The sequence below is a fragment of the Myotis yumanensis genome, unplaced genomic scaffold (genome assembly GCF_028538775.1).
Source record: "Myotis yumanensis isolate MYYU_CA2020_CCGP unplaced genomic scaffold, mMyoYum1.0.hap1 SCAF_1, whole genome shotgun sequence".
Classification (NCBI taxonomy): domain Eukaryota; kingdom Metazoa; phylum Chordata; class Mammalia; order Chiroptera; family Vespertilionidae; genus Myotis; species Myotis yumanensis.
Window position 1 is genome coordinate 50206820 of NW_027223752.1, and position 21236 is coordinate 50228055.

The window sequence follows — 21236 nt, forward strand, 5'->3', positions numbered from 1 at the left end:
GCTTGTATCCTAATGGACACATGGCCCACAGGCCTTTCGACATTGCTGGAGAACCCAGCACAGAGCAGGGAGTGGTGGCAGAGGGAGCCGGAGAGGAGGGTGGCAGTTGCTCTATGTGTGAAAGCTGAGTACTCTACCTACTTCTACAGAGGATTGAGGCACTTACAAAAAGCTAAGGATTAACAGATCAAGCTACCACTGGCAGGAGTCCAACCCCCAACTCCAGCCCCTTTCCCCAGTCTCTTGGATGCTGCAGGGAAAATGCTAACAGTGCTGGACAAAAGAGGCTGTTCCTGGACCCTGTGTGCTCCTGGAAATCCTCATGTGTTGATTCAATAATCTGGGCTGTGACTCAAGGCAGAGAGTGGAGAGCCTGGCACATTGTAAGAACTTCATAAATGTTTGCTGAATGAAAACATGAGGGTAACAATTTTATCTGTAAAACAAAGGCATGCCTAGTCCCTTGAACTTTGACTTGAGTCTATGAATGATGACATTATGAGCTTCCTGGAAAGGAAGATGGCTCCTACACCAACACCTCGCTCAACTCAAGTCAAAGGATAAAAGCCAAAAGTAAAATCCATGTGCCTTTATATAAAGTCCAATCATCCATCCACTCAACCAACATTAGGCCAGACACTGTGCAAGACACTGGAGATATTGTAATGGCTTTATGAATTCACCATCCAATAGGAACAGATTGATCTGTAGATGTCAAACAGCAATGCGAAAAGTGCTAGTGGGGGTAGATAAACAGGGATGGTGAGGGGGCCAAGGAAGACCTTGTCAATGAGCAGTTTTAAAGGATAAGACTGGAGTTTGCCAAGCTTTAAAGAGGATGGGAAGGGAAATTAGACTCTGAGAACAGCAGAAATAAAATTAGGGCCCCAGCCCTAGTTGGTTTTGCTAGTGGTTAGAGCATCGGCCCAAGGATTGAAGGGTCTAGGGTTCAATTCCTGTAAAGGGACATACCTCCTGGCCTGGTCAGTTGGGGTGCATGCAGGAGGCAACCAATCGATGTGTCTCTCTCACATCGATGATTCTCTATCTCTCCCCCTCTTACTTTCTGTAACAGTCAGTGGAAAAAATGTCCTCGGGTGAGGATTAACAAAAAGAAAAACAAAAACAAAACCCCAAGTAAACAAACAAACAAACAAACAAACAATTAGGGAACCCAGAACACTATGTCAAATTCAAGGCATGCAGGTGAACTCATGTGGTTATCTGTTAGGATGCGAAAATGGGAAGAGAGGGAAGTTTTAGAGATATACTTTTTCCAATTACTAGTATCTGTTGCAAATAAAATAAAAATAGTATCCAAGAAGTCTGCTTATACCGACTTTGATTCAGAAGGTTCACTCTCCACCTGATAGTGTCATTGTCATTACTATTCTTTTGGCAGCATCATTTACATTTGCTTTAGACCCAAATCAAAGCAAATCAGAATCTGACAAAGGTGTGTCCGTGAGATGAGGTGTTTGATGGAGAATGCATTTGCTCTCCTTTGTGAGTGAGCAGTTTATGTCCTGCTGGGCCGCTGCCTGCTGTGGCATACAGAGGACTGTTTCCAATTATTTAACTTCAGCCCCTAACAAATCACATTTTAAAATTACTTATTACCCAGAGAGTGATAGGTAATTACTTATTAATATAATGGTAATATGTAAAATCTGCATCTGTGGATATGCTAAGTTCATTTATTAATTTTTGGAATCTCAAATCCTCCAAGGACTTTCATGAATCTCCATGATACCTTTGAAAGCTGCGTTTGCATCTGATTCTCTGATTTTTATAAATAAAGATCCAGAAATTCATATTGTTGTCATCAGTCCACAAAGCAGAGTTTCTTCTCTTGGGCAAATTGGTCTTAAACAAAGTATACCACATAAATTGCTTCCAGATCATTTTGTGCCTGTGGGAGGACTACGGGCTTAAGCCAAGATGCATTTTAGTGTCATATTTGGTCCCTTTTCCTGGTAAACATGGAGGAAAGAGAACAAGAAACCCAATCCAAGTTTGCCTGGATGCAAGAAAATTCACTGTCCAAATGCCACATTTCCTGGAACTGTGTAGTAATTTGTTATAATAATGGAGCATCATAATAAATGATAGAGTAATAATGTCATGGTGATAACCTATAATTTAAATAAATCCGTGGAAATGTAGGATGGAAAGATCTCCAGCATTAGCTTTTGAGAGTGAGGCACAAACTCCATTCTCAATTCAAAGCAATTGGCACTCCTGATGTTTATATGTAAATAGATCTCATTAAATATTCAATCCATATTCAAAGTTATTAAATATTGATCACAATTTAATAAGTACAACCAAGTTAATCAAGGCTTCGATTGGTGGTTGTGGGTTCAGAAAAAGCTTTTGAAGATTCGTTTCACTTGGACTTTAGTCTGATCCTCCGCTTCCCTCCCGTGTTTAAGTGAGTGCAGGAATTGTATTGTATCATGTGTAGGCATTGGGTGTCTGTTGGTGTGTCCATAGTCGCACTGGGTTGCTATCTCTTAGTGATTGGTACATTGGGCAGATTGTGGTGAGTGGAGATACTTGAGGCTGTGTTGGGGTGGACTCTGTCAGTGTGTGTTATGTGAGCAGATGTAACCTTAGATCCTGTCTGCTCCATGGTTTCTCCTCTACACCCTGTCAATGGCTATGACACCGTCCCTTCTAATTTTTTGGAGGGGGAGTATCCAAAGGTTGTTTTTTCTCAGGGTTGTGCAAGTGTAGATGGTACTTGAGAGCGAGTGCCTTCTTAAACGTTGCCCTAGGCCAGGGGTAGGCAAACTTTTTGACTCGAGGGCCACAATGGGTTCTTAAACTGGACCGGAGGGCCGGAACAAAAGCATGGATGGAGTGTGTGTGTGAACTAATATAAATTCAAAGTAAACATCATTACATAAAAGGGTATGGTCTTTTTTTTTTTTACTTTTATTCATTTCAAACGGGCCGGATTCGGCTCGCGGACCGTAGTTTGCCCACGGCTGCCCTAGGCCCTTTGCTTACCTTACCCTAGTCCACCTCTGCAACACAAGACACTACATTGAGCAAAGAGCTTTGAAGAGGCCTGAGTTCAAATTTGGGTTCTGTCACTATGTGGCCTTGGGCAATTTATTCTCTAAGACCCTCAGTTTCCCCCTCCATGAAAGGGGGATAATAATGCCTGCTGTGTAGAATTGTTGGGAGGTTTAAATGAAACCATGTATATACTTTATTAATAAGTTGTAGATATTTATTCTTGTAACAAGGCAAGGCCCTATGCTAGGCTTTATAATACACATGAAGGTAAATAAGACCCCAAACACCTTAGAGTCTGGTGGGAAGATAGACATGTTCTCAAGCACTCTCATATGTCAGGTTCCACTTGAGTTTAAAAGATTGAATAGGTTCTGAAATCTCTCCATCACTCAACAGATTCCAGTCATCCCTGGTGTGTGCTGCATGTTTGTCCCTGGGGATTGGAGCCAGAGCTCTGCAGGAAGAGGGAGGGGAAAGGTGTTCCCCATAAAGAAAGGAGGGCGAGGGAAGGAAAACAAAAGGTAATTTCTTGTTCACTTGAGTGAAGCAAGGTGTGGACCATCGTGGTCTGAGCCCTGGACAGTCTATCTAGTGTCCTAGCTATTTGATAATTTATTTCTAAGAAGAAAGAGGTCCCATCTTGGTCACCAGAGTTTTTGCCTCCTCACCTGCCATCCCCATCTAGACTGAATTGTGCAGAGAAGGGTGGAAATGGAACTGGGTTTCAGATGTCATCTCATTGGAGAAGAGACACTTGGGATCCCGGTAGGAAGAAAGATCAGAGAGGCTGAGGGGAGAAGGTAGAGGGTGGGAGCAAAGGTTATAAGTGAATTCTGCTTGGGCTCTGCTTACTGTCTGAGTGAACTTGAGCCAGGCAATTCTTCTCTCTGAGCCTGAGTTTCCTCCTCTATAAGATGGAGATAATAGCAGTGCTTATCTCACTATCATTCCCATTTGGCAGATGAGAACACTGAGGCATAGAGAGATTAACACGTAGCTAAGTGATAGAGCCAGGAAGTGAACTTAGGCATCTGTTTCTAGGGCTCCTGCTCTCAATCACCTCACTCAACTCCTCGGTTTTATGGTCTTCTTGCCCAGTTAGAGTGTACGTTTTTTTGAGAGCAAGGCTTACAGCTCTAAACAGTGGACTCTTGTCTCAGATTATGCCTTTAGATGAGTAGTGGGGTCCAAGACGTCATAACTTCCAGAGTAAACTTGTTGCGGCTGGGTTGAGCATATAGGATGTGCAAAGCAGTACCTTTCAGTGCAGGCTCTCAGGGACTGGCAAATGAATGATGGATCACGGGCTCCAATGTGACCCCAACCTGACCCTCAGAGATATTTGCTAAAAGTGTTCCTGGCTCTGTTGGGACATGAGTCCTTGGAGGCCTGCCAGATGGGTAGAGAAGGTGCAGCTTTTAGATCTAGGTGGCTTTTTAGAGTATGGCAGAAAACCAGGCGGTCCCCAGCCTGGCATGGCGGGGGGCCAGTACACTCAGCCTCACAATTCCTGGGCAGTGTGGGAGTGTGTGTGAGAGACACGGGTGCTGCCCATGCATTTGCTTATTGAGATGGGGTGGCATCGTTTTCCAGCAAGACCTGCCCACCTCCCCAAACCTGTTAGAACTAAGGTTTAAGAGTTATAAATGGACAGCTACCACACAGAAGTGAGGGTGTGTGGGGGGGGTGGGGGGTGGGAAGGAGGGGAACTGTAACTCACAATCCAAAAGGGAATGGGAAGATGAAGAAGATAGCAAAAACCTACCTTATGTAATATTAACTGCCAACAGTTATCAAGTGCCACTGTGTGTATTATTTGGTTTATTCTTCCCAGGGCTTACAGGACTGTTATCATCCCCATTTTACTGATAGAGAAGCTGAGGTCAGAGAGATTAAGTGTCACAGTAAGTGGCAGAGCAGGAACACACACCCAGAAAGTTAGAACTGGTAGCCTGCGGCATCTCTGATCCCCACAAACTGCAGCACCCCTGAGCTGGAGAAACCCTCAGAGAACATCTTTTTCAGCCTCTTCAGCATGAGGTAGGAAAACTGAAGGCCGGAGAATTGCAGTGATGGACAGGGTCATACAGCTGGTTAGTGAGAGCCCTAAGATTTGACTTCAAGGCCAGGATTAGGGTGTGGCAGGTAGGCCCTAGGATGCAGCATTTAAGGAGGTATTCTTTCTCAGATGCCAAACCCATACTTGCACCACCCTGAGAGTGACTGCTTCCTTAAATCTTGTACCCTAGGACCCTCACTTGCCTCAGCCTAGTCCCAGCCCTGATCAGATGCTGCTTCTGATTTTGTGGTGTGACAACCCTGGCCCAGGCATGTGTTTGTTTATTTATTTAATTTTTAAAGACCTGTTTTTATTGATTTTAGAGAGAGGTGAAGGGAGAGATAGAGAGACAGAAACATTGATGCAAGAGAAACATCCATTGGCTGCCTCCTGCACACCACCTACTGGGGATCGAGCAGGTGACCTCTTGGTTCATGGGTTGACGCTCATGAACTGTTGAGCCACCCTCGCTGGGCCAGGCATAGGTCATTTATTTGATTTGATGTCCCAAGACAGAAACCTGATGGGATATTTGTGTGGAGTTTTGGCAACGCCCCAAGCAAGGTGTCTACCCAGGGGCCGAATGGAGGGTCTGCTTCTGGTTGCTACCACAGAAGGGACTGTACTGAAGGGGAACAACATCTGGTCCCAGCAATCAGGCATGAACCTAGGAGAATCATGGTCCTGTCTTGATAAAGCAGGTGGCAGAAGGGGGTCTATGAAAACAGGACCCTTCCTCTCTCTGGATTCACTGGGCTGAGATGGGGAAGTGCCAGGCAAAGCTTCCAGGGGTGGGACTTCCCTGATCAGAACGGAGTCCATTACTAACGGTGGGAGCACGAGGGCTAGGTGCTCAGACACAGGTAGGGACTCACCTTTCCCCAAAGCCTCCGATAATGTGAGCTTTATTCTAAAAAATTCCTCCCTGAGATGTGCACAGCACCTTTCCCCACGTCTGGGCCTTTCTGCTCTTGTAGTTCAAGGAGAGGAGGAGACAACTGCACGGCAAAGCACCCCGAGGCTGCTACTCCACCCCTGACAAGCAGGAGGAAGATGGGAAGTCCCGCCTTTTTTAGAGAGGGGTCCCGGTGGGGAGAAGGGTTCCCAGAGCTACATCCGTTGCCAGGTCCTCCCCCTAACCCGGTTGGCTACCCAGGAGGGACATGGGGAGGTCCCAGGTGCTCTCCTGGGGGGAGAAAGCTTCCTCTCTTGGCACTGGGGTCTCGGGTCTGGGGGCTTGGGGCAGGCAGAGAGGCTGGAAGGATTGGATGGGCCCCTGGCCTCTTACAATCCCCAGGTCAGCGGAGGAGCCCCGTCCTGGCTGTGGGGAGCAGTGATGGACTAGGCCCTGACTCTGGACTTGACCTCGGCAAGGTAAGTCCCACCTCTCTGCTCTCTGGGCCTCAGTTTCCTCATCTTCCCAGGCGAGGCTCAGCCTGGCACGTCTAGGGGGCTGACATTCTGGGTTATTTGCCCTCCAGATGTTTATCAAACACTTGTCTGGGGTCCCAGCCTCCAGCCCTGGCACGTCCTCTCTGTCCTCAGATGGTGACCAGCATGGCTGGGGGCTCCCCTATTCGGAGCAGCTAGAAGGAGGCGGTGGGCAGCCCGTTCTGACCCACCCCGACAGAGAGGGGAAGTAGGGATGAGAAAGGAGAGTAGAGACCTGCAAAGGTTAGAAGGAGGAGAAAATAGCAGAGAGACAGAGGGTAGAGAGAGAAAAGAGGGATAGAAGAGAAGCGAGCAAAAGAACGAAAGTGGGGGAAGGGAGGTGAGAAGAGATGCTGGCAAAGGTTGAATCAGAGAAAAGGGAACCCAAAGGGATCTGGAGAGAGACTAAAAGATAGGAAAAGAGCAAGCGAGAGAGCAGGGTCTGAAAAGACCGAAGAGGAAGAGAGAGGGAAAAAAAGGAGGCGGGGGGGGGGGGGGGTGGGGGGGACGGAGGGCGGGAGACGCGAGCAGGGAGAGGGCGGCTGGTGGGGAAGGAGAGGGAGGGACCGAGGGACGGAGGGGGTGGGGGCTGGCTCCGCAGCAGCAGCGCGGCTCCTGCCGCCCGCCGGCTCGCTCACTCGCTTGCGGCGCCCGCCGCCCGCCGCCCGCCGCCCCGCTCCGGGTAGCTCACAGCTGCGGCTGCTGGCCCGGCGCTCCGGCGCGGCTCGGGCTCCGGAGGACCGGACCCAGCGACTGGCCGGCCGAGCCCAGGGCGGCCGCGGAAGCAGGTAGGTGGCCGGGCGGGGACTGCCAAGACGCGGAGCTCCGAACCGCCGGGGATACGGGGGGACGCGGGTCGGGATAGGGCTGTGCAGCCTCGCGACTAACTTTCCTCGGGCTCCGTGGATCCCCGTGGTCCTGCCCGGGTCCGGGTCGCGGAAGCCGACTTTAGAGCGAGGAGGGGGGTGAATTCCGGGGTTTGGAGAACGCCAGGGGGTCCGGGCAGGATGTGAGGGGGGTGGCCCGGGAGTAGGCACACGCCAGCCCTCCGGCCGCAGTCGGGACGCAGTGCCCACGCTGGGGAAGACTGGAGCTCAGCAGCGCGGCGCGTTTGTCCCCGGGAAGGCGCCCACCCGCCCCTCAGAGTCCGGGGACTCCCGCCCCCGAGCCGCCCTGGGCGCGTCCGCTGCGCGCCTTGCAACCGGCGCCCTCCTTGCCCGGGTCCGGCTCAGAGCCTGCGGGGCGCGGCCAGGCCCCCGCCCCGGCCAGCGGAGCGCCTCGCAGGCACCCAGCCCCAGCCGATGCCATGCGCGCTTTTGCTTTTTGGAGGCGCTAAACGGAACGTATACCCCCTTCATGTCGTTCTCTTCCCGTCGCTCCGACTCTCTCCAGAGAAGTCCTGGACGCCGACGTTTGGGTTCACACCTGGTACGTCCCTCCTGCCCTGGGCGGCGACCCCTGCTCCCGAAGTTAAGAGGAGCGAGGCACTCGCCGTGCGCGCCCGGAGCGCGGCCCGGAAGTTACCAACTTCTCGCCAGCCCGGGTCGGTTGTGTAGGAGGCGGGGAAATGGGTGGTGGTTGTGTAGCCGCAGAGCGCAACCGCCTTCCTCCTGGACTTGCTTTATTTTCTTGATTTGTTAGAAAAAATACGACTTAAAATATGCAAAATCGTTCCTTGCGGGCGTCAAGGTCCGTGGGTGGGACGGAGCCTTCGCCCTTGGGGAACCGGGGAGCGCGCAGCCTCGGCTGGACCATTCCGGAGCCCCGAGCTCTGGCCGCGCTCTCCCGGACCTGACTCCCGGCTCCATCCTACAGCAGTCACTTCTCAGGATCTGTCCCCTGGAGCCCGCGCTGCGAGGCTGGTCTGACTCTCCCGCGTGCTCCTGTGCTCTAGAAAAATATTTCAAAGTGCCTCGGCTTCGGGACCTCCCGTTCTGTTCCCCGGGGAACGCCTAGGGCACGGCCCCGGCCGGCTGGAGGAAGCCCCTCGGTGGCTTGGGCTCCCGGTCATCTCTGCTCGCTCTGGCCGGGGAACTCGTGCCCGGGCATCGGCGCTCCTCCCGCGCTCTGCCTGGAAAATAGGAGTTAATGCCCGGCTCAGGTGGCTGAGAGCGAGGCTGGCCCGGGTTGTCGGAGCCTGCCGTGGACTCGGGTCTTCGCTCCCGGAGTCCAGGAGGCCGGATTCGCCGCCCGGTGCGGCTTTATCGGGACCAGCGGGGCCCTGGCCTCGCAGCCCTCTTTGTTGGAGTGCTGTTGAAGAGGTTCTGTTGAAAGGTTTACAGTAGGTTTAGTGGGACGGAAAACGGGGGGCTTTGCGGGGAGGGTCCCTAGGCTATCGTTCCCTGCAGGTTGGGCGGGGTCCCCCCAGGAGCACTCCATTCTCAGCGGGTGCACACCACGCACAGGTCTCTATGTTGCTCAGATATTGTTTAAGCCCCTGGAAATTCAGAGTCCACCATTGCAGTCCCACCTCTTTCTCCCATCCCACAGATCAGCAAACCAAGGTCCAGAGATGTGCCGGGACTGGCTTAGAGCTAGTTAAGGTTGGGAGGGAACCGTAAACCAGGTAGGTCTCCGGATTCCTGGTTCAGGGCTTTTTCTAGGACTCTATGCTGATGTTACCAGTTCTCAGCACAGCACAGGTGTTCCCAGTCATGCCACAGCAAGTCATTGCGGACTGGGCATGTATGTATGAGGTTAGAGGCAGAGGACTGGTCTCTGGATTCTCTTGTTAGGTCCTGTGTTATCATGTCCCAGAAAAAAATCACTTAGGTGATAGTTTGTTGCTACCTATCCTGTGCCCAAACTTAGGTCTGGGGTAAAGAGTCCATAGACTCCATAAACTGCAGTCCACAGGGAAAGAGCAGCTATTGTTTTGTAGCAAAGGAAGACTGCATAGGCTTCTCAGGTGAGACTAATTTTGGAGGGGGCAGGATTAGGGATAGTCCTTGAGAAGGGAGGATTTGCGATTTAGCCTGGGGTAGATTTTCAGCTGGGGAAGGGGGATTTTGGAGCACAATGTTTGAGTACTAAGAGAGAGGCAGGAAAGCTCATAAATTGTTAAATTGGTGATCAAAGAACAGCAGGGTCTGGGCAAATGAGAATTTGACCTTTGAATCTCGAGAAGCCCTAGGGCACCTAGAAGATCCAGCTGCTCTGCATCCAAGATCAGAACCTGGCCCAGAGGTCTTCTAGTTAGGGTGAGCAATTGGCTGGGAAGTCAGCACTCCAAGGTGCTGGGAAATATTCAAGCTTTTGTTTCTCCTTTTCTTCTTTCTGCTCGTTCCTGGGTTTCAAATACAGTTGACCCTTGAACAACTTGGGATGGTGGGCAGGGGTTAGGAGCACTAACCCCCAGTAAAAAAACAGTGAATAACTTTTGACCTCCCCAAACTTCAGCCATTCCTTACTATATCAGCCAAGGATTGGTTCAAGGACCCCTGTGGAGACCAAAGTCAGTGGAAGCTCAAGTCCTTATATAAAACTAGAGGCCCGGTGCACGAATTCGTGCACAAGTGGGGTCTGGCTGGCCCGTCCTGATTGGGGCGATCGGGCTGGGCTGGCTGGAGGGAGGGGCCATGGGCGGTTGGTGGGCCAGCCCTGCCCCCAATCAGGGTAGGGGGGGCCAATAAGGGGTGGGGCCGGCCAGGGAAAGGGGCTGCAGGCGGTTGGCTGGCTGGCCCCGCACCATGATCGAACTCCCAGTTGAACTCCCGGTCGAGGGGACAATTTGCATATTAGCCTTTTATCATATAGGATGATATAGGACAGTGTATATAGTCATCCCTCTGCATCTGCAGATTCCCAGCCACAGGTGAAAAATACTGTTTTATATCCGTGGTTGGTTGGATCTGTGGATGCCAAATTTGTGACTATGGCAGGCAGAACTCAACATATTGATTGAAAAAAAAAATCTGAGTGTATGTGGACCCACCCAGTTCAAACCCATGTTGTTTAAGGATCAACTATAATTTCTTTGTCCCTTTCCAACCATAATTTTAGAATTTAAATACTTGAGTGTTTTGGACCGACTAAAGGTAGGGCATTTACTGCAATAGGAATAGTCAACAAATAATTCTCGAGCTCCCACTTTGTGGTAGGGTTGATCTTGGGGATACAGCAGTGATCCCAACAGGCAGAGTCCCATACCTCATGATGCTGACATTGTAGGCTTCAGTCCTCCACAGATTTAAAGTCTAGTTGCAGAGTGGAAGCAAATTCACAAAAAAATATCTGAAAAAGTGCTGAAGTGGGACAATATAACACAGAGAATCCTGAGCCTCCCCTCTAGTGGTTCAAGGCTCCAAGGTGAAAAGACTTGAAGCTGTTGGCTATGAGATTCTGAGATTCTGTGGGCTTCCATGACCCCAGCTTCTGGTTGCCAAGGGTAACCCAGAGGCGGCTGCATTGATGACCTCAGATATGGCAGTGGAGAGAGCTGCTCTGCAAAGCTTCTGCAGTCTCCAGTCGGGGATGTCAGAAGGGAGCTGGTGAGTGTTGGCAGTTGTGGTCTTGCTAGGTATCCATAGAGACTGGTGCCAGGTAACCATATGCCTCTTAAATTCCAGCATCCACAGCCATTGGCGAATTCTATAGCCCCATTGTACAGATGAGTAAATGGAGCCTTGACTCTGCAAATTGGGATAGCTATGCAGAAAGGGCAACCCAGCCACTATAGAGTCCAGGTATCCCTGATCTCTTACTTCAAAGTGATGCTCTTTTCTTCCTATTTTGTAGACTAATGGTTCTCAGACTTCAATGTAGAATGCTTGTCAAAAACAGATTGCTGGGATCCACCCTCAGAGTTTCTGATTCAGTGGGTCTGGAGTAGGCCCAGTAATTTGCATTTCTAACAAGTGATGCTGATGCTTTTGGTCCAGGGACCACACTTAGAGAACCAGTGTGGTAGAACAGGGGAAAGAGAATTATTTTCTTGAGATTTATGCAATGGGGGAGCCTAAAACAAAGGCTTTGATTTTGCTCTAGGAACTTTCAGAACTTGCCTATGTATAATCCTCTTCCCCTTACCCCCAAGGAGGCCGTAGAATTAAAAGAATATTTTATCTTCATCAGTGCACGCAGAGAGAATATATTGCAATATAATTAGGGAATACATAGGTGTCGCACGGTGGATGTAGGCTCCATGCCCCATGGCTCTGTGGGGGTTTATTATAGCAGTTATAATTGAAAAGGTGTCATCCACTCTGAGAGCCCCCATGAAACTTTCATGGCCTGGGTGGTCATTGTCCAAAAAGGCATGTCTTCTTCATTTAAAAGAAAGTCAGAGAGATTGCTTCTCCTGCTAATAGGATTATCTGTGTTTCATTTGACAGTAACTGTGCAATGTGTTCTTAAGGGAGAGAGAAGGAAATTGAACAACCATTGTGAACAGACAGAGGTTGGAGGAAGTCCCATCACAAGTTTACGGATCTGTTTGTTGAACATGTCAACATCTTTTGAAACTCTGTCTATCTGTTTCACCTATAAAATTTCTGACTTTAAGGTGTATCTCAGCAGGAGGAGAGTTTGTGTTTCAACTTAGCTGGTTGGGTGAACGTAGCAGCACACTTTATCCCCAATATGTTAATTAGACCCAAAAGAAAGGAACCATAAAAGAGTTGTTCTAAATGCTTGCATTTTTCATCTGGATTTTATTTATTGATTATTTTACAGTTGAGAAGTAGCAAAAAATCTATGTTTTTACAGCAAATAAAGCTGGCTGCAGTAATTATGCAGGCTCAACATGTCTGTTCTGGAGCAGGAAGTTGGAATTCAGCCCGACTCTCAAACATTTGGATGAGATCTAATTGAAAAAGACATTTCAAAGAACAAATATTTAGGAATGCAGAGTTTCAATGATGGTCTCTCTGGGCCAAGTGCAAGCACCTTTCTTTTAACTTGATCTTCAGATGTGGGAGGTGGCCATAGGGAAAGACTTGGTCAGTAATGTTGAGAGCACAGTCAAAACATTAGGCTGAAACTCAGTGAGGCTCAGTAAAGAGAAGAGAGATGTCTTCAGGGAATATATCTCCCGTAACTGGTGAGCAAAGGGAGGGTCATTTAATCAAATATAGATTGAATAGTTATTGAATGTCTAATCTTGGAATAGGCACAGTGTGGATAGGGACCAGGACTTTCCCCTATTACTAGTATATATCTCCCATAATGCTTGGCTCTGGTATCTATAGTGACAAGAGCCCTTGAATGGAGAGTCAGTATCAGTCAGGGCTGCAAATAGCAGAAAGCTTGAACTCAATGTGCTGAAATAGTAAGGAACTTAGTATCTCCCATAACAAGAGGTCTAGGCTATGTCTGCCCCAAGCTTGGTTCTTTCACTGGTTTAACAGCATCATGAAAGGTCCAGATGCTTTTCATCTTTCCTTGTTCTCAAGGTCACAGATGGCTGCAATAGTGCCAGGTGTCACACCCTTACTGTGGTGTGCAGAGGCAGAGAGGCAGGAAGGGAACTTTTCCCAGGAGCTCCTCAGCAGACTGTCCCTTTTCTCATTGGCTGGAATTGTGAATCACACGTCCATGCATTAAACAATCACAGGCAAGGGAAGGAGATCATCATAATCGGCCTAGAATAATCTTGATGTGTGTGTTGAACCCCAGAGAAGAACAACATTAGGGTGCTTTGGAAGGGAGAAAGAAGCAAACAACAATGCCTACCACAGAGTTTAAGGCCTGGGTTTTAATTCTCTCCACTCCTTTTTACTCCTGTGACTCTGGGTAGGTATTTTGCTTCTTTGTGCCTCAGTTTAATGGGAATTTGTTGGGAACATAAATCTGGATTAACCCAATAATTACACTTGATTGACATAGGAGAAGTAGGTGATTATTTAAAGATTTGATCTCTGACATCAAAGAATTATCTAGTGCAGGAGACATGTGAGGACTAGATCAGAGAGCAGAACCAGAGAGTAAATAATTATGACTTGCAGACCAACTATGGCAGGAGGAATTGACATCAGTGAAAAACACAATAGTTAGAGAAGACTTCCTGGAGGGAATGGTTCATGGTGCACCAATATTTAGGCATGGATGACTTATGAGCTCCTTCTGCCTAACTTGCTTTTCTTTTGTCAATGGTAAATGGGACCATTAGGCCAAGATGAGATCTTATTTCTACAATCACAGTGTCTTTGACAGTCAATCCAAATATGGCCGGTTGTGGTTCTGGGAGGCAGGTCACAGTGGCTTCCTTGCCAGTCCTGGATTCCTGGTTTCCACTTCTGAATGACCCATCAAACTCCACCTCTCATACTACATTTCAGTTGCTTATTAGATATTATTATTATTTGGATGTCTGGCTGTCATTGTAAAATCCATATGCCAAAAGGAAGTCTAACGTCTTCCCATCTCTTAAGCCATCTCTCCTTCTGGATTCTTTGTTTTTGTTGTTGGCAGCACTATATTCCCAGATGTTGGTATTAAAATCTTAGCAACACTTTTGATGCCCACCTCCTTCCTCTGTTTCCAACATTCAAACACCAAATTTTTTTGGTTTTCATTATGTTTCTTGAATGTAAGTCCTTTCTGACATGAGATATCTGCTTTGTTCCTGTTCTTTCCATCTCATGTGGGGTGATGGCACTGGCCTCCCGCTCTGATCTCCCATCCACAGGGCAGTGCATGGGGGCCACAGGGATGGATGTATGTCTTTAGGAACAGCCCATGAGCTGTGCAAATAGCACAGTCTGTAATTTCTACTGCGGGGGTGGCAGTGAGTCTAAAATCCATGGTTGCAGACACATTATGTTGCTCAGGATGCCATTTTCCAACCTCCCATCTCTCTCTCTCCTTTAAGTCATCCTAAAACATGGTGTTGTTTTTTTTTTTTTAAATCCACCCATTACCTTACATTCTTTTTCATAGTACTCACTGGATGAATGAAGCTCAGACTCCTCAAATATATATTTGAAAGCCTCCACAAGCAGCTGCATCCTATCTTGTCTTCCCATTCTCACTGCTAGGACTCACCACCACTGCCGACTCCGCTTCAGGTTCTGCTCTTCTCTGTGTTTAACCCATACCACTCTTTCTTTCAAGGCCAGTGTTGAGCTGCATCCTCATTAGACCTTTCCTGACCACTGGAGCCCACAGCGATCCTGAAGCATCGATCTTTCCTTCCTCTGAACTTCTGTAGCAATTATTGCCTGCACCACAAATTCAGTACTTAATCAGGTGCTGCTGGTGTCATTGTTCAGCGTTTTATTGGAATGTCCCTCCGCTTCCCAATTGGATGTAAGACCATGGAAGTCTGAGATGAGGTGGGGTGGATCTTTCTTTGTACCCAGCATTGTGGCCAGCAAGCACGTTGCCCTTTGATGCGTATTTATTGATTAATAAATCACAGGAATAGGGGAAATTAAGATTATTTATCTGACCTGGCCGGTGTGGCTCAGTTGGTTGAGCATCATCCCGGGCACCAAAAGATTGCCGGTTCGATTCCAGGTCAGGGCACATGCTCAGGTTTCAGGCTTGATCCCTGGTGGGGGGCATGCAGAAAGCAGCCAATGTTTGGCTCTCACATCGATGTTTCTCTCTCTCCCTTTCCCTTCCTCTCGCTCTTTAAATCAATAAAAATATGTTTAAAAAATTATTTACCTGAAAATAATGAATCTTCACTTTTTTTTCCCTTTAACCTCAATATGTAGAAAGAAATTGATGAATGGGCTCTGTGTAGGGCACTATTTTAGGTGATTTTTAAGGAACTGTTTTAACTCAGCCTTGTAACAACCCTGTGAGGTCAGGATTATTGTCGCCGTTTTATAGGTGAGGGAGTGGAGTCTGAGAGAGGTTAAGTGGCTTGCCAACCTCACTCAGCCAGCAGGGGGCAGAGTGAGGGGCACAGTCACGTTCTTTCCTCTGTGCTCTGTTTCATATCTCTTGAGGTTCTCCTGACCCTGTGGGTGCCCTGTTCTCTGGTCTCTTGCCCCCGATTTGCTGTGTCTCCTTGCCTCATCCTGTTTCCTCTCTCTGACAATCCTCAGATTCCCTTTTGTCCTGAGAGTGTGTTTGGGGACTTTTTAAATGCTGACATTTATGTAAGTCTTTCCTGAGGACCTTCCCCTCCTGTTAGATTGTGGCTTCTATAGATCACTCACTTTTTTACCTTGACTGTGTTTCCTGTCATCCTCAAGCCTAAGCCAGAGATTCCCTTTAGAGCATAAAACATTGTGCTAGTGGTATCAAGCTGGGTCTGAGAGCCGGGTTTTCTGAATTCCTCTGCCCACATCTGACCTTATTCATCCACCCCCGACCTGCCATTACTCCAGTTCTGTGTCTCAGTTTTCTTACCCGGGAAAGGAAGACACTGTTGACTTATCAACAGGAAGGTGGTCTATTGGAGGTCTCTACCAGCTCCAGAAGCTATGAATGTCATTCTTCCATCCTCTGTGGCATTCTTCATTCATTCATTCATTCATTGAATAAATACTGAATATTGACCACATGCCCAATATAGCAAGGTACAAAACAAAGTCCTTGGCTCATGGAACTTGCATTGAAGTGAGGGAAGACAGATGGTAAAAAAGCAAACACAGTATATAATTTGATGGTTATAATGAAGAAAAACAGCCAGGTAAAGGGGTATGTATGATGATGGAATGCTGCTGTTTTACACTATTTTACAAAGAGAAGGCTTCTCTGATGGTGACATTGGAGCAGAAATTGAGAGGAAGGATGCCATGTGGATATTGGGGGCAGAGAGCACCAAGCAGAGGGAATAGTAAGTGCAAAGGCCCTGAGGTGAGAACTCACCTGGTAGGTCCGAGGATCAACAAGAAGGCAGCAGTGGAGATGAAGAAAGCGTGGTAGGAGGTGAAGGTTCCTTATCTCCAGCCTCTTCACTGTCTCAGAGTCACCCTTCTCACGGCCGTTTCTGCTGGCTGAAATCGCCGCTTCTTTCCGCTCAGCCAAGTGCCATTCGAACTTCACAGCTCAGTCCTGGTCGCCCACCTTCTAGGGCAAGCATGACAAACTTGCGGCCCACAACGAATATTTTTGTGGCCCAGCCAATGTAATGGTATGTAAGAAACATTTTATTTTATTTTATTTATTTTTTTAAAAATATATTTTATTGATTTTTCACAGAGAAGAAGGGAGAGAGATAGAGAGTTAGAAACATCGATGAGAGAGAAACATCGATCAGCTGCCTCCTGCACATCTCCTACTGGGGATGTGCCCGCAACCCAGGTACATGCCCTTGACCGGAATCGAACCCGGGACCCTTCAGTCCGCAGGCCGACGCTCTATCCACTGAGCCAAACCGGTTTTGGCTGTAAGAAACATTTTAATAAAAATGTCATAACTTAATTTTTACAATGTCCTGTTATACATAATTATTAATAATGAACTACAATGTTTGCTAGTGACTGATTACTATAATTGTGTTGCATTCATTTCCCTTACATGCAGGCGCACCATTTCTCTCCACTAATACTAGCAGCGAATATTTTAGCAGCCGATGTCCACGTCGTTAGTCTTGTACTGACTTATTTGGTGTGCGCCACAGGAAATGTTTCGCTTTCGGAGAACAAGAAAAATAGGTTTATTTGCGTTATGCTTATTAATTTGTGCAGTTATTTAGTGTCTGCTAAGTTAATGTTCAAGAAAGAAATATTAATTTTTATTAAAATGTTCTATTGTTTTATGTTAACGATTACTCATTTATTTCAGCCCTTTGTATTCAGCATGTCTCTATTGAAATAAACCTATGTTTCTATGAAAATTGAAGCTTTTGTTTTTTTTGCGGCCCACATACACTTAAACCTTGTTTATTTGGCCCGTGTTAGCCTTTGAGTTTGACATGCTTGCTCTAGGGGGTTTCCATCTTTGCCATCTTTTACTGGTTTACCTCTCCTCCAGTTCCTTCAGCTTGCTCTTCTCCTCTGCACAATTGAGCCCTTGATTACTTGCTGACTAGTTTCCCTTCCTGGGGGCGTGGCCTGGCCTGTGTAAATCTCATCCCTCTAATGAGCCAGCTTCTTGAAAATGGTTTATTGCCCCTCCTCCGGACCCAGCTCAGAGCTGGGCTCAGTGTCTATTCACTGGAGATGCTAGTGTCAGAGTTAGGAAAGAGGTGGGCTCTGCAGAAATCTGTGGGTGGAACCTTCTTTATGCTCTGCTCCTCCCTGGTCCCTTTAGAATGGACAGAAAATCTTTTATTCTGGGCATTCTCCGAACACTGAGCTGGGAGCCTCTGCCTGGATCTGGGAGGAGGACTCCACCTTTCCCCAGGACTGGTATACAACTTTGGCTCTGAGGGGGGAGGGAGAGGGGCTGGGATGCTGAGGAAGCCAGCCCTTCTTTGTTAGCTTTTATTTCTCAGTCCAGGAGGAATAGATGTTTCAGGAGCAAGGAATTCACCCAAGATTCTGGAGACATCTCTGCCATCTAAGGCAGGGATATTGGGAGGGAAAGTTGACCTGTAATTGACCTTGGGCAAGTTACTTAATCTTTGCCTACTCTATTGCAGTTTCTTCTCAGCCAAACCTCCATTCTCCCCATCCATTATAGAAGAGAATAAACAATAGATCTGATTTTTAGGGATTCTAGCTACTCCCCCAGGTTGGTCTCTGCACTAATTTTTAGGCCAATGGTTTTAAAATTTGAGAACTGTACAGATGGTTCTATTTTAAAGGGGGAAAGTTTCCCATAGATCTCCAATATTATCTTAAATTATTAATATAATAATTTAGGGTTTGGGGCAAAAGGTTTAGAGTTGTTCATATAGAAAATAATACAATAATTAATAAAAGATAATACAAGAATAAAATCTGTTTCATGGACTCACAACTGTAAACCTACTTTGCCCCACCCTGTATTTAAATATATATAAACACAAAAATAGGCATAAGCCTTATGCCTTTGCTTATAACTCTTACACAACCTTAAATCCCACACAAGTTCATAAATTAAAGTGCAAACTACAAAGCCAACAACATTCAGATTAACAGCATTAATTTAACGTGATAGATGCTTTGTTCCACTAAGACTAAATCACCCCTTGCGACGGGATTGTGGTTTTGGCTGTGTGAAGCGTTTTAGCTGCTTCCTCCACCATGTGCCCTGTGGTGACTCCACTCTCCCACCACTTTCTCAACTGGAACGACTCTGAAACCTTTGTTCCTACACCTGCGGAGGGGTCATTTGGCTGGCACTTGGCACAGAAGCATTTGTGCATTAGCGGCCGCCTTTTCCTCATTAGCCCACGACAATTAAAGGAGCTCTGTTTAATTCTAGTGCAACAGCAGACCCTGACGCAAACAAAGCTGGGCATTGAGACTGAGTGTCACTGCTTAGTTATTGACATGAAAACACAAGCAAAAAACAAAAACAAAACACAAAACAACAACTCATAGACACAGACAGCAATATGGTGATTCCCAGAGGGAAAAGCCATGGGGCAGGTAGAAGAGGGTAAAGGAGGGATAAAACGGTGAAGGAAGGAGACTAGACTCTGGGCGGTGAATATAGAATACAATATATAGGTGAAGTTTTATAGAATTGTGTACTTGAAACCTATATAATTTTATTAACCAATGTCACCCCAGTAAATTCAATTAAAAAATAACATTCCTTTAAAAACACAGCACCACACCACACAACACGACACTACAGAATTGGTATCGCGCCTATGGAACCACTGCTTGAGAGCAGCTCTTTGAGGGCTCCGAAATAGCGCCCCTAGTGGTCTGAATGAGTTAAAGCCAGAACTGCCAATTGTTCTGTAATCAGAATAACAGAAACCATGCTTTGAACCTTTGTTATGTGCCATTATCTCAGGAGGGAGGTAGAATAGTATTAATCTCATTGCACAGATGAGAAGGTTGAGTTTCTGAGAGAGTGACTGGTCAAGGTCCCTTTGGTAATCAGCAGCATCTGGATTCCACCCAGTTTTGCATGACTCAAAGCCCACGAACTTCCTACCAGACCTCACTGCCTCCTTACCTACAGACCCTCACAAGTCTTCAGGGCGCGTTGAATTTTGAGAGTACAAAGACTTTGGGCTAATTCAGGAACCTCTAGCTTCTCAGAGTGGACGCAGAGCTTTCTGGTGAAGCTGTTAAGACATGCTATTGGGTTCAAAATAGACAAGGGAAGCTGGTAAAGAGCAGGATAGAACTTACTAATGGTCCTCAGACCCCCAGAAGGCTGTAGGTGGCAGTGGCAGGGGATGGAGCCTTCCCTGAAGCCGCCTGGGAGGAGCGGCTGCTGATTCCCGCAGGAGAGAGGTAGGTGTGATGCCTTAACGACACCCACCTTTCTTAGGGTTTTACACGTTAGCAGGCACTTGTTTTTACTGTGCTTATTTTCCAGTGTGTTGTTTTTAAATACTATTTTTGTTGTGGTATAATACACATAACAAAACTGACCACTTTATTTTTAAGTGTACAGTTCAGGGGTATTAAATACATTTATTAATGTTGTGTGGCCATCGCTTCTATCCGTTCCATAACTCTCTAGTGTGTACTTTACAACAGCGTTGAAAAGTGGGGTATCATCCTCAGAAACAGGGACTCAGGTGACTGGTCCAAAGTAACACCTCATACCCGGTGTCTGCCTCTTGACAGTGACCTTGAGTGACAGCGGTGGGCTTGGTTTTCCAGAGGCTTGTTTGGGGTGACGTGAGGGGGCCAGGTTTCCTGAGATAGGGCTTCCATGGGATGACCTCGGGAGGGCTGTCCTGGAATGGATTCTGTGGGTCGGGGTAAGGGGTCACTTACTCTTGTGGATCTAGGCCGCTCCCTTTCCTCACAGGGAAAATTATTTAAAAGCCACTCCTGCCCTTGGAAGCTGCCCTTCCCCTGCCCGACCTGCCTGGGTTATCATCCAAGCTTAAAATAAGTACAATAAATAAAAACATCCTAAACATTTTTTTATCCTGCAGTGGATGAGCAATAATCTACATATGCAAATAAATGGCACACCAATCCCCATGAATATTAATTTGGAAAGACAGCCCGAGTCCCTAAAATACACTCAAAACCAACAATGTGGCACTTTGCAACTCCTCCGGTCTACTTCGAAAATTATTATATTTCCAGGTCCCCCTGCTCTCAGCTCACTTCCTTTCGGAATCTCTCAAGGTTACGAGGGGGTCATAGTGTCTCAGGCTGATGGCTGACCTAGTCCTTCCCAGGCCTTAGATCCTCTTCCGATCCTAGCATTAGCAGTGAGTCCCCAAGGCCAGGGGACAGCTCTGGGAACACTCCAGGCAGCTGTAAGCCTCAGGCTCTTGTGCTGTCCAGGAGATGAGAGGTGGGCGAGGTAAGGGGCCTGGGGAATTAGCTCGTCTTTACCACTCACAGGCAAATGAGGAAACTGAGACCCTGGGACAGTGGGTGACTTGCCTAGGGTGACATAGTGACTTAATGACAGGGAGTGAGAAATCTTATTCATTCTTTTTGTTTAACCCTCACCTGAGGATATTTTTTTCCCATTGATTTTTAGGGTGTGTGTGTAGGAAGGGGTGGGCAGGGTGGCATTTAAAGTTTGTATACTTGGGGGGAAAGAGTCATTCTTCTAGTGTGAACCTTCGCTCAGAGACAGTCCGTGACTGAAAACCTGGTTTTGTATCCCATTTGGGGTTAAAGAAACGGTTTTCTTCCTCCCCCAGTAGATTTCTCAATTAGGTTATATATAGGCCAGAATTAATGTGAGGTTGCATTGTAGTGCACATCCCAGCTGATAGGACGAAGGGCAAGATAGA

General features: G+C 47.3%; 1 protein-coding gene across 6 annotated transcripts in view; it reads left to right on the forward strand.

Annotated features, from left to right (window-relative positions):
* The first annotated feature begins 7261 nt into the window (after positions 1-7261).
* The window catches only part of MEGF11 (multiple EGF like domains 11), a 348065-nt gene continuing 334090 nt past the window's right edge, over positions 7262-21236 (forward strand). For all 6 annotated transcript variants that reach the window (XM_070420503.1, XM_070420522.1, XM_070420529.1 and 3 more), the window contains exon 1: positions 7262-7305. The gene's annotated coding sequence lies outside the window, so the exon portion shown is untranslated. The remainder of the gene's footprint in view (positions 7306-21236) is intronic.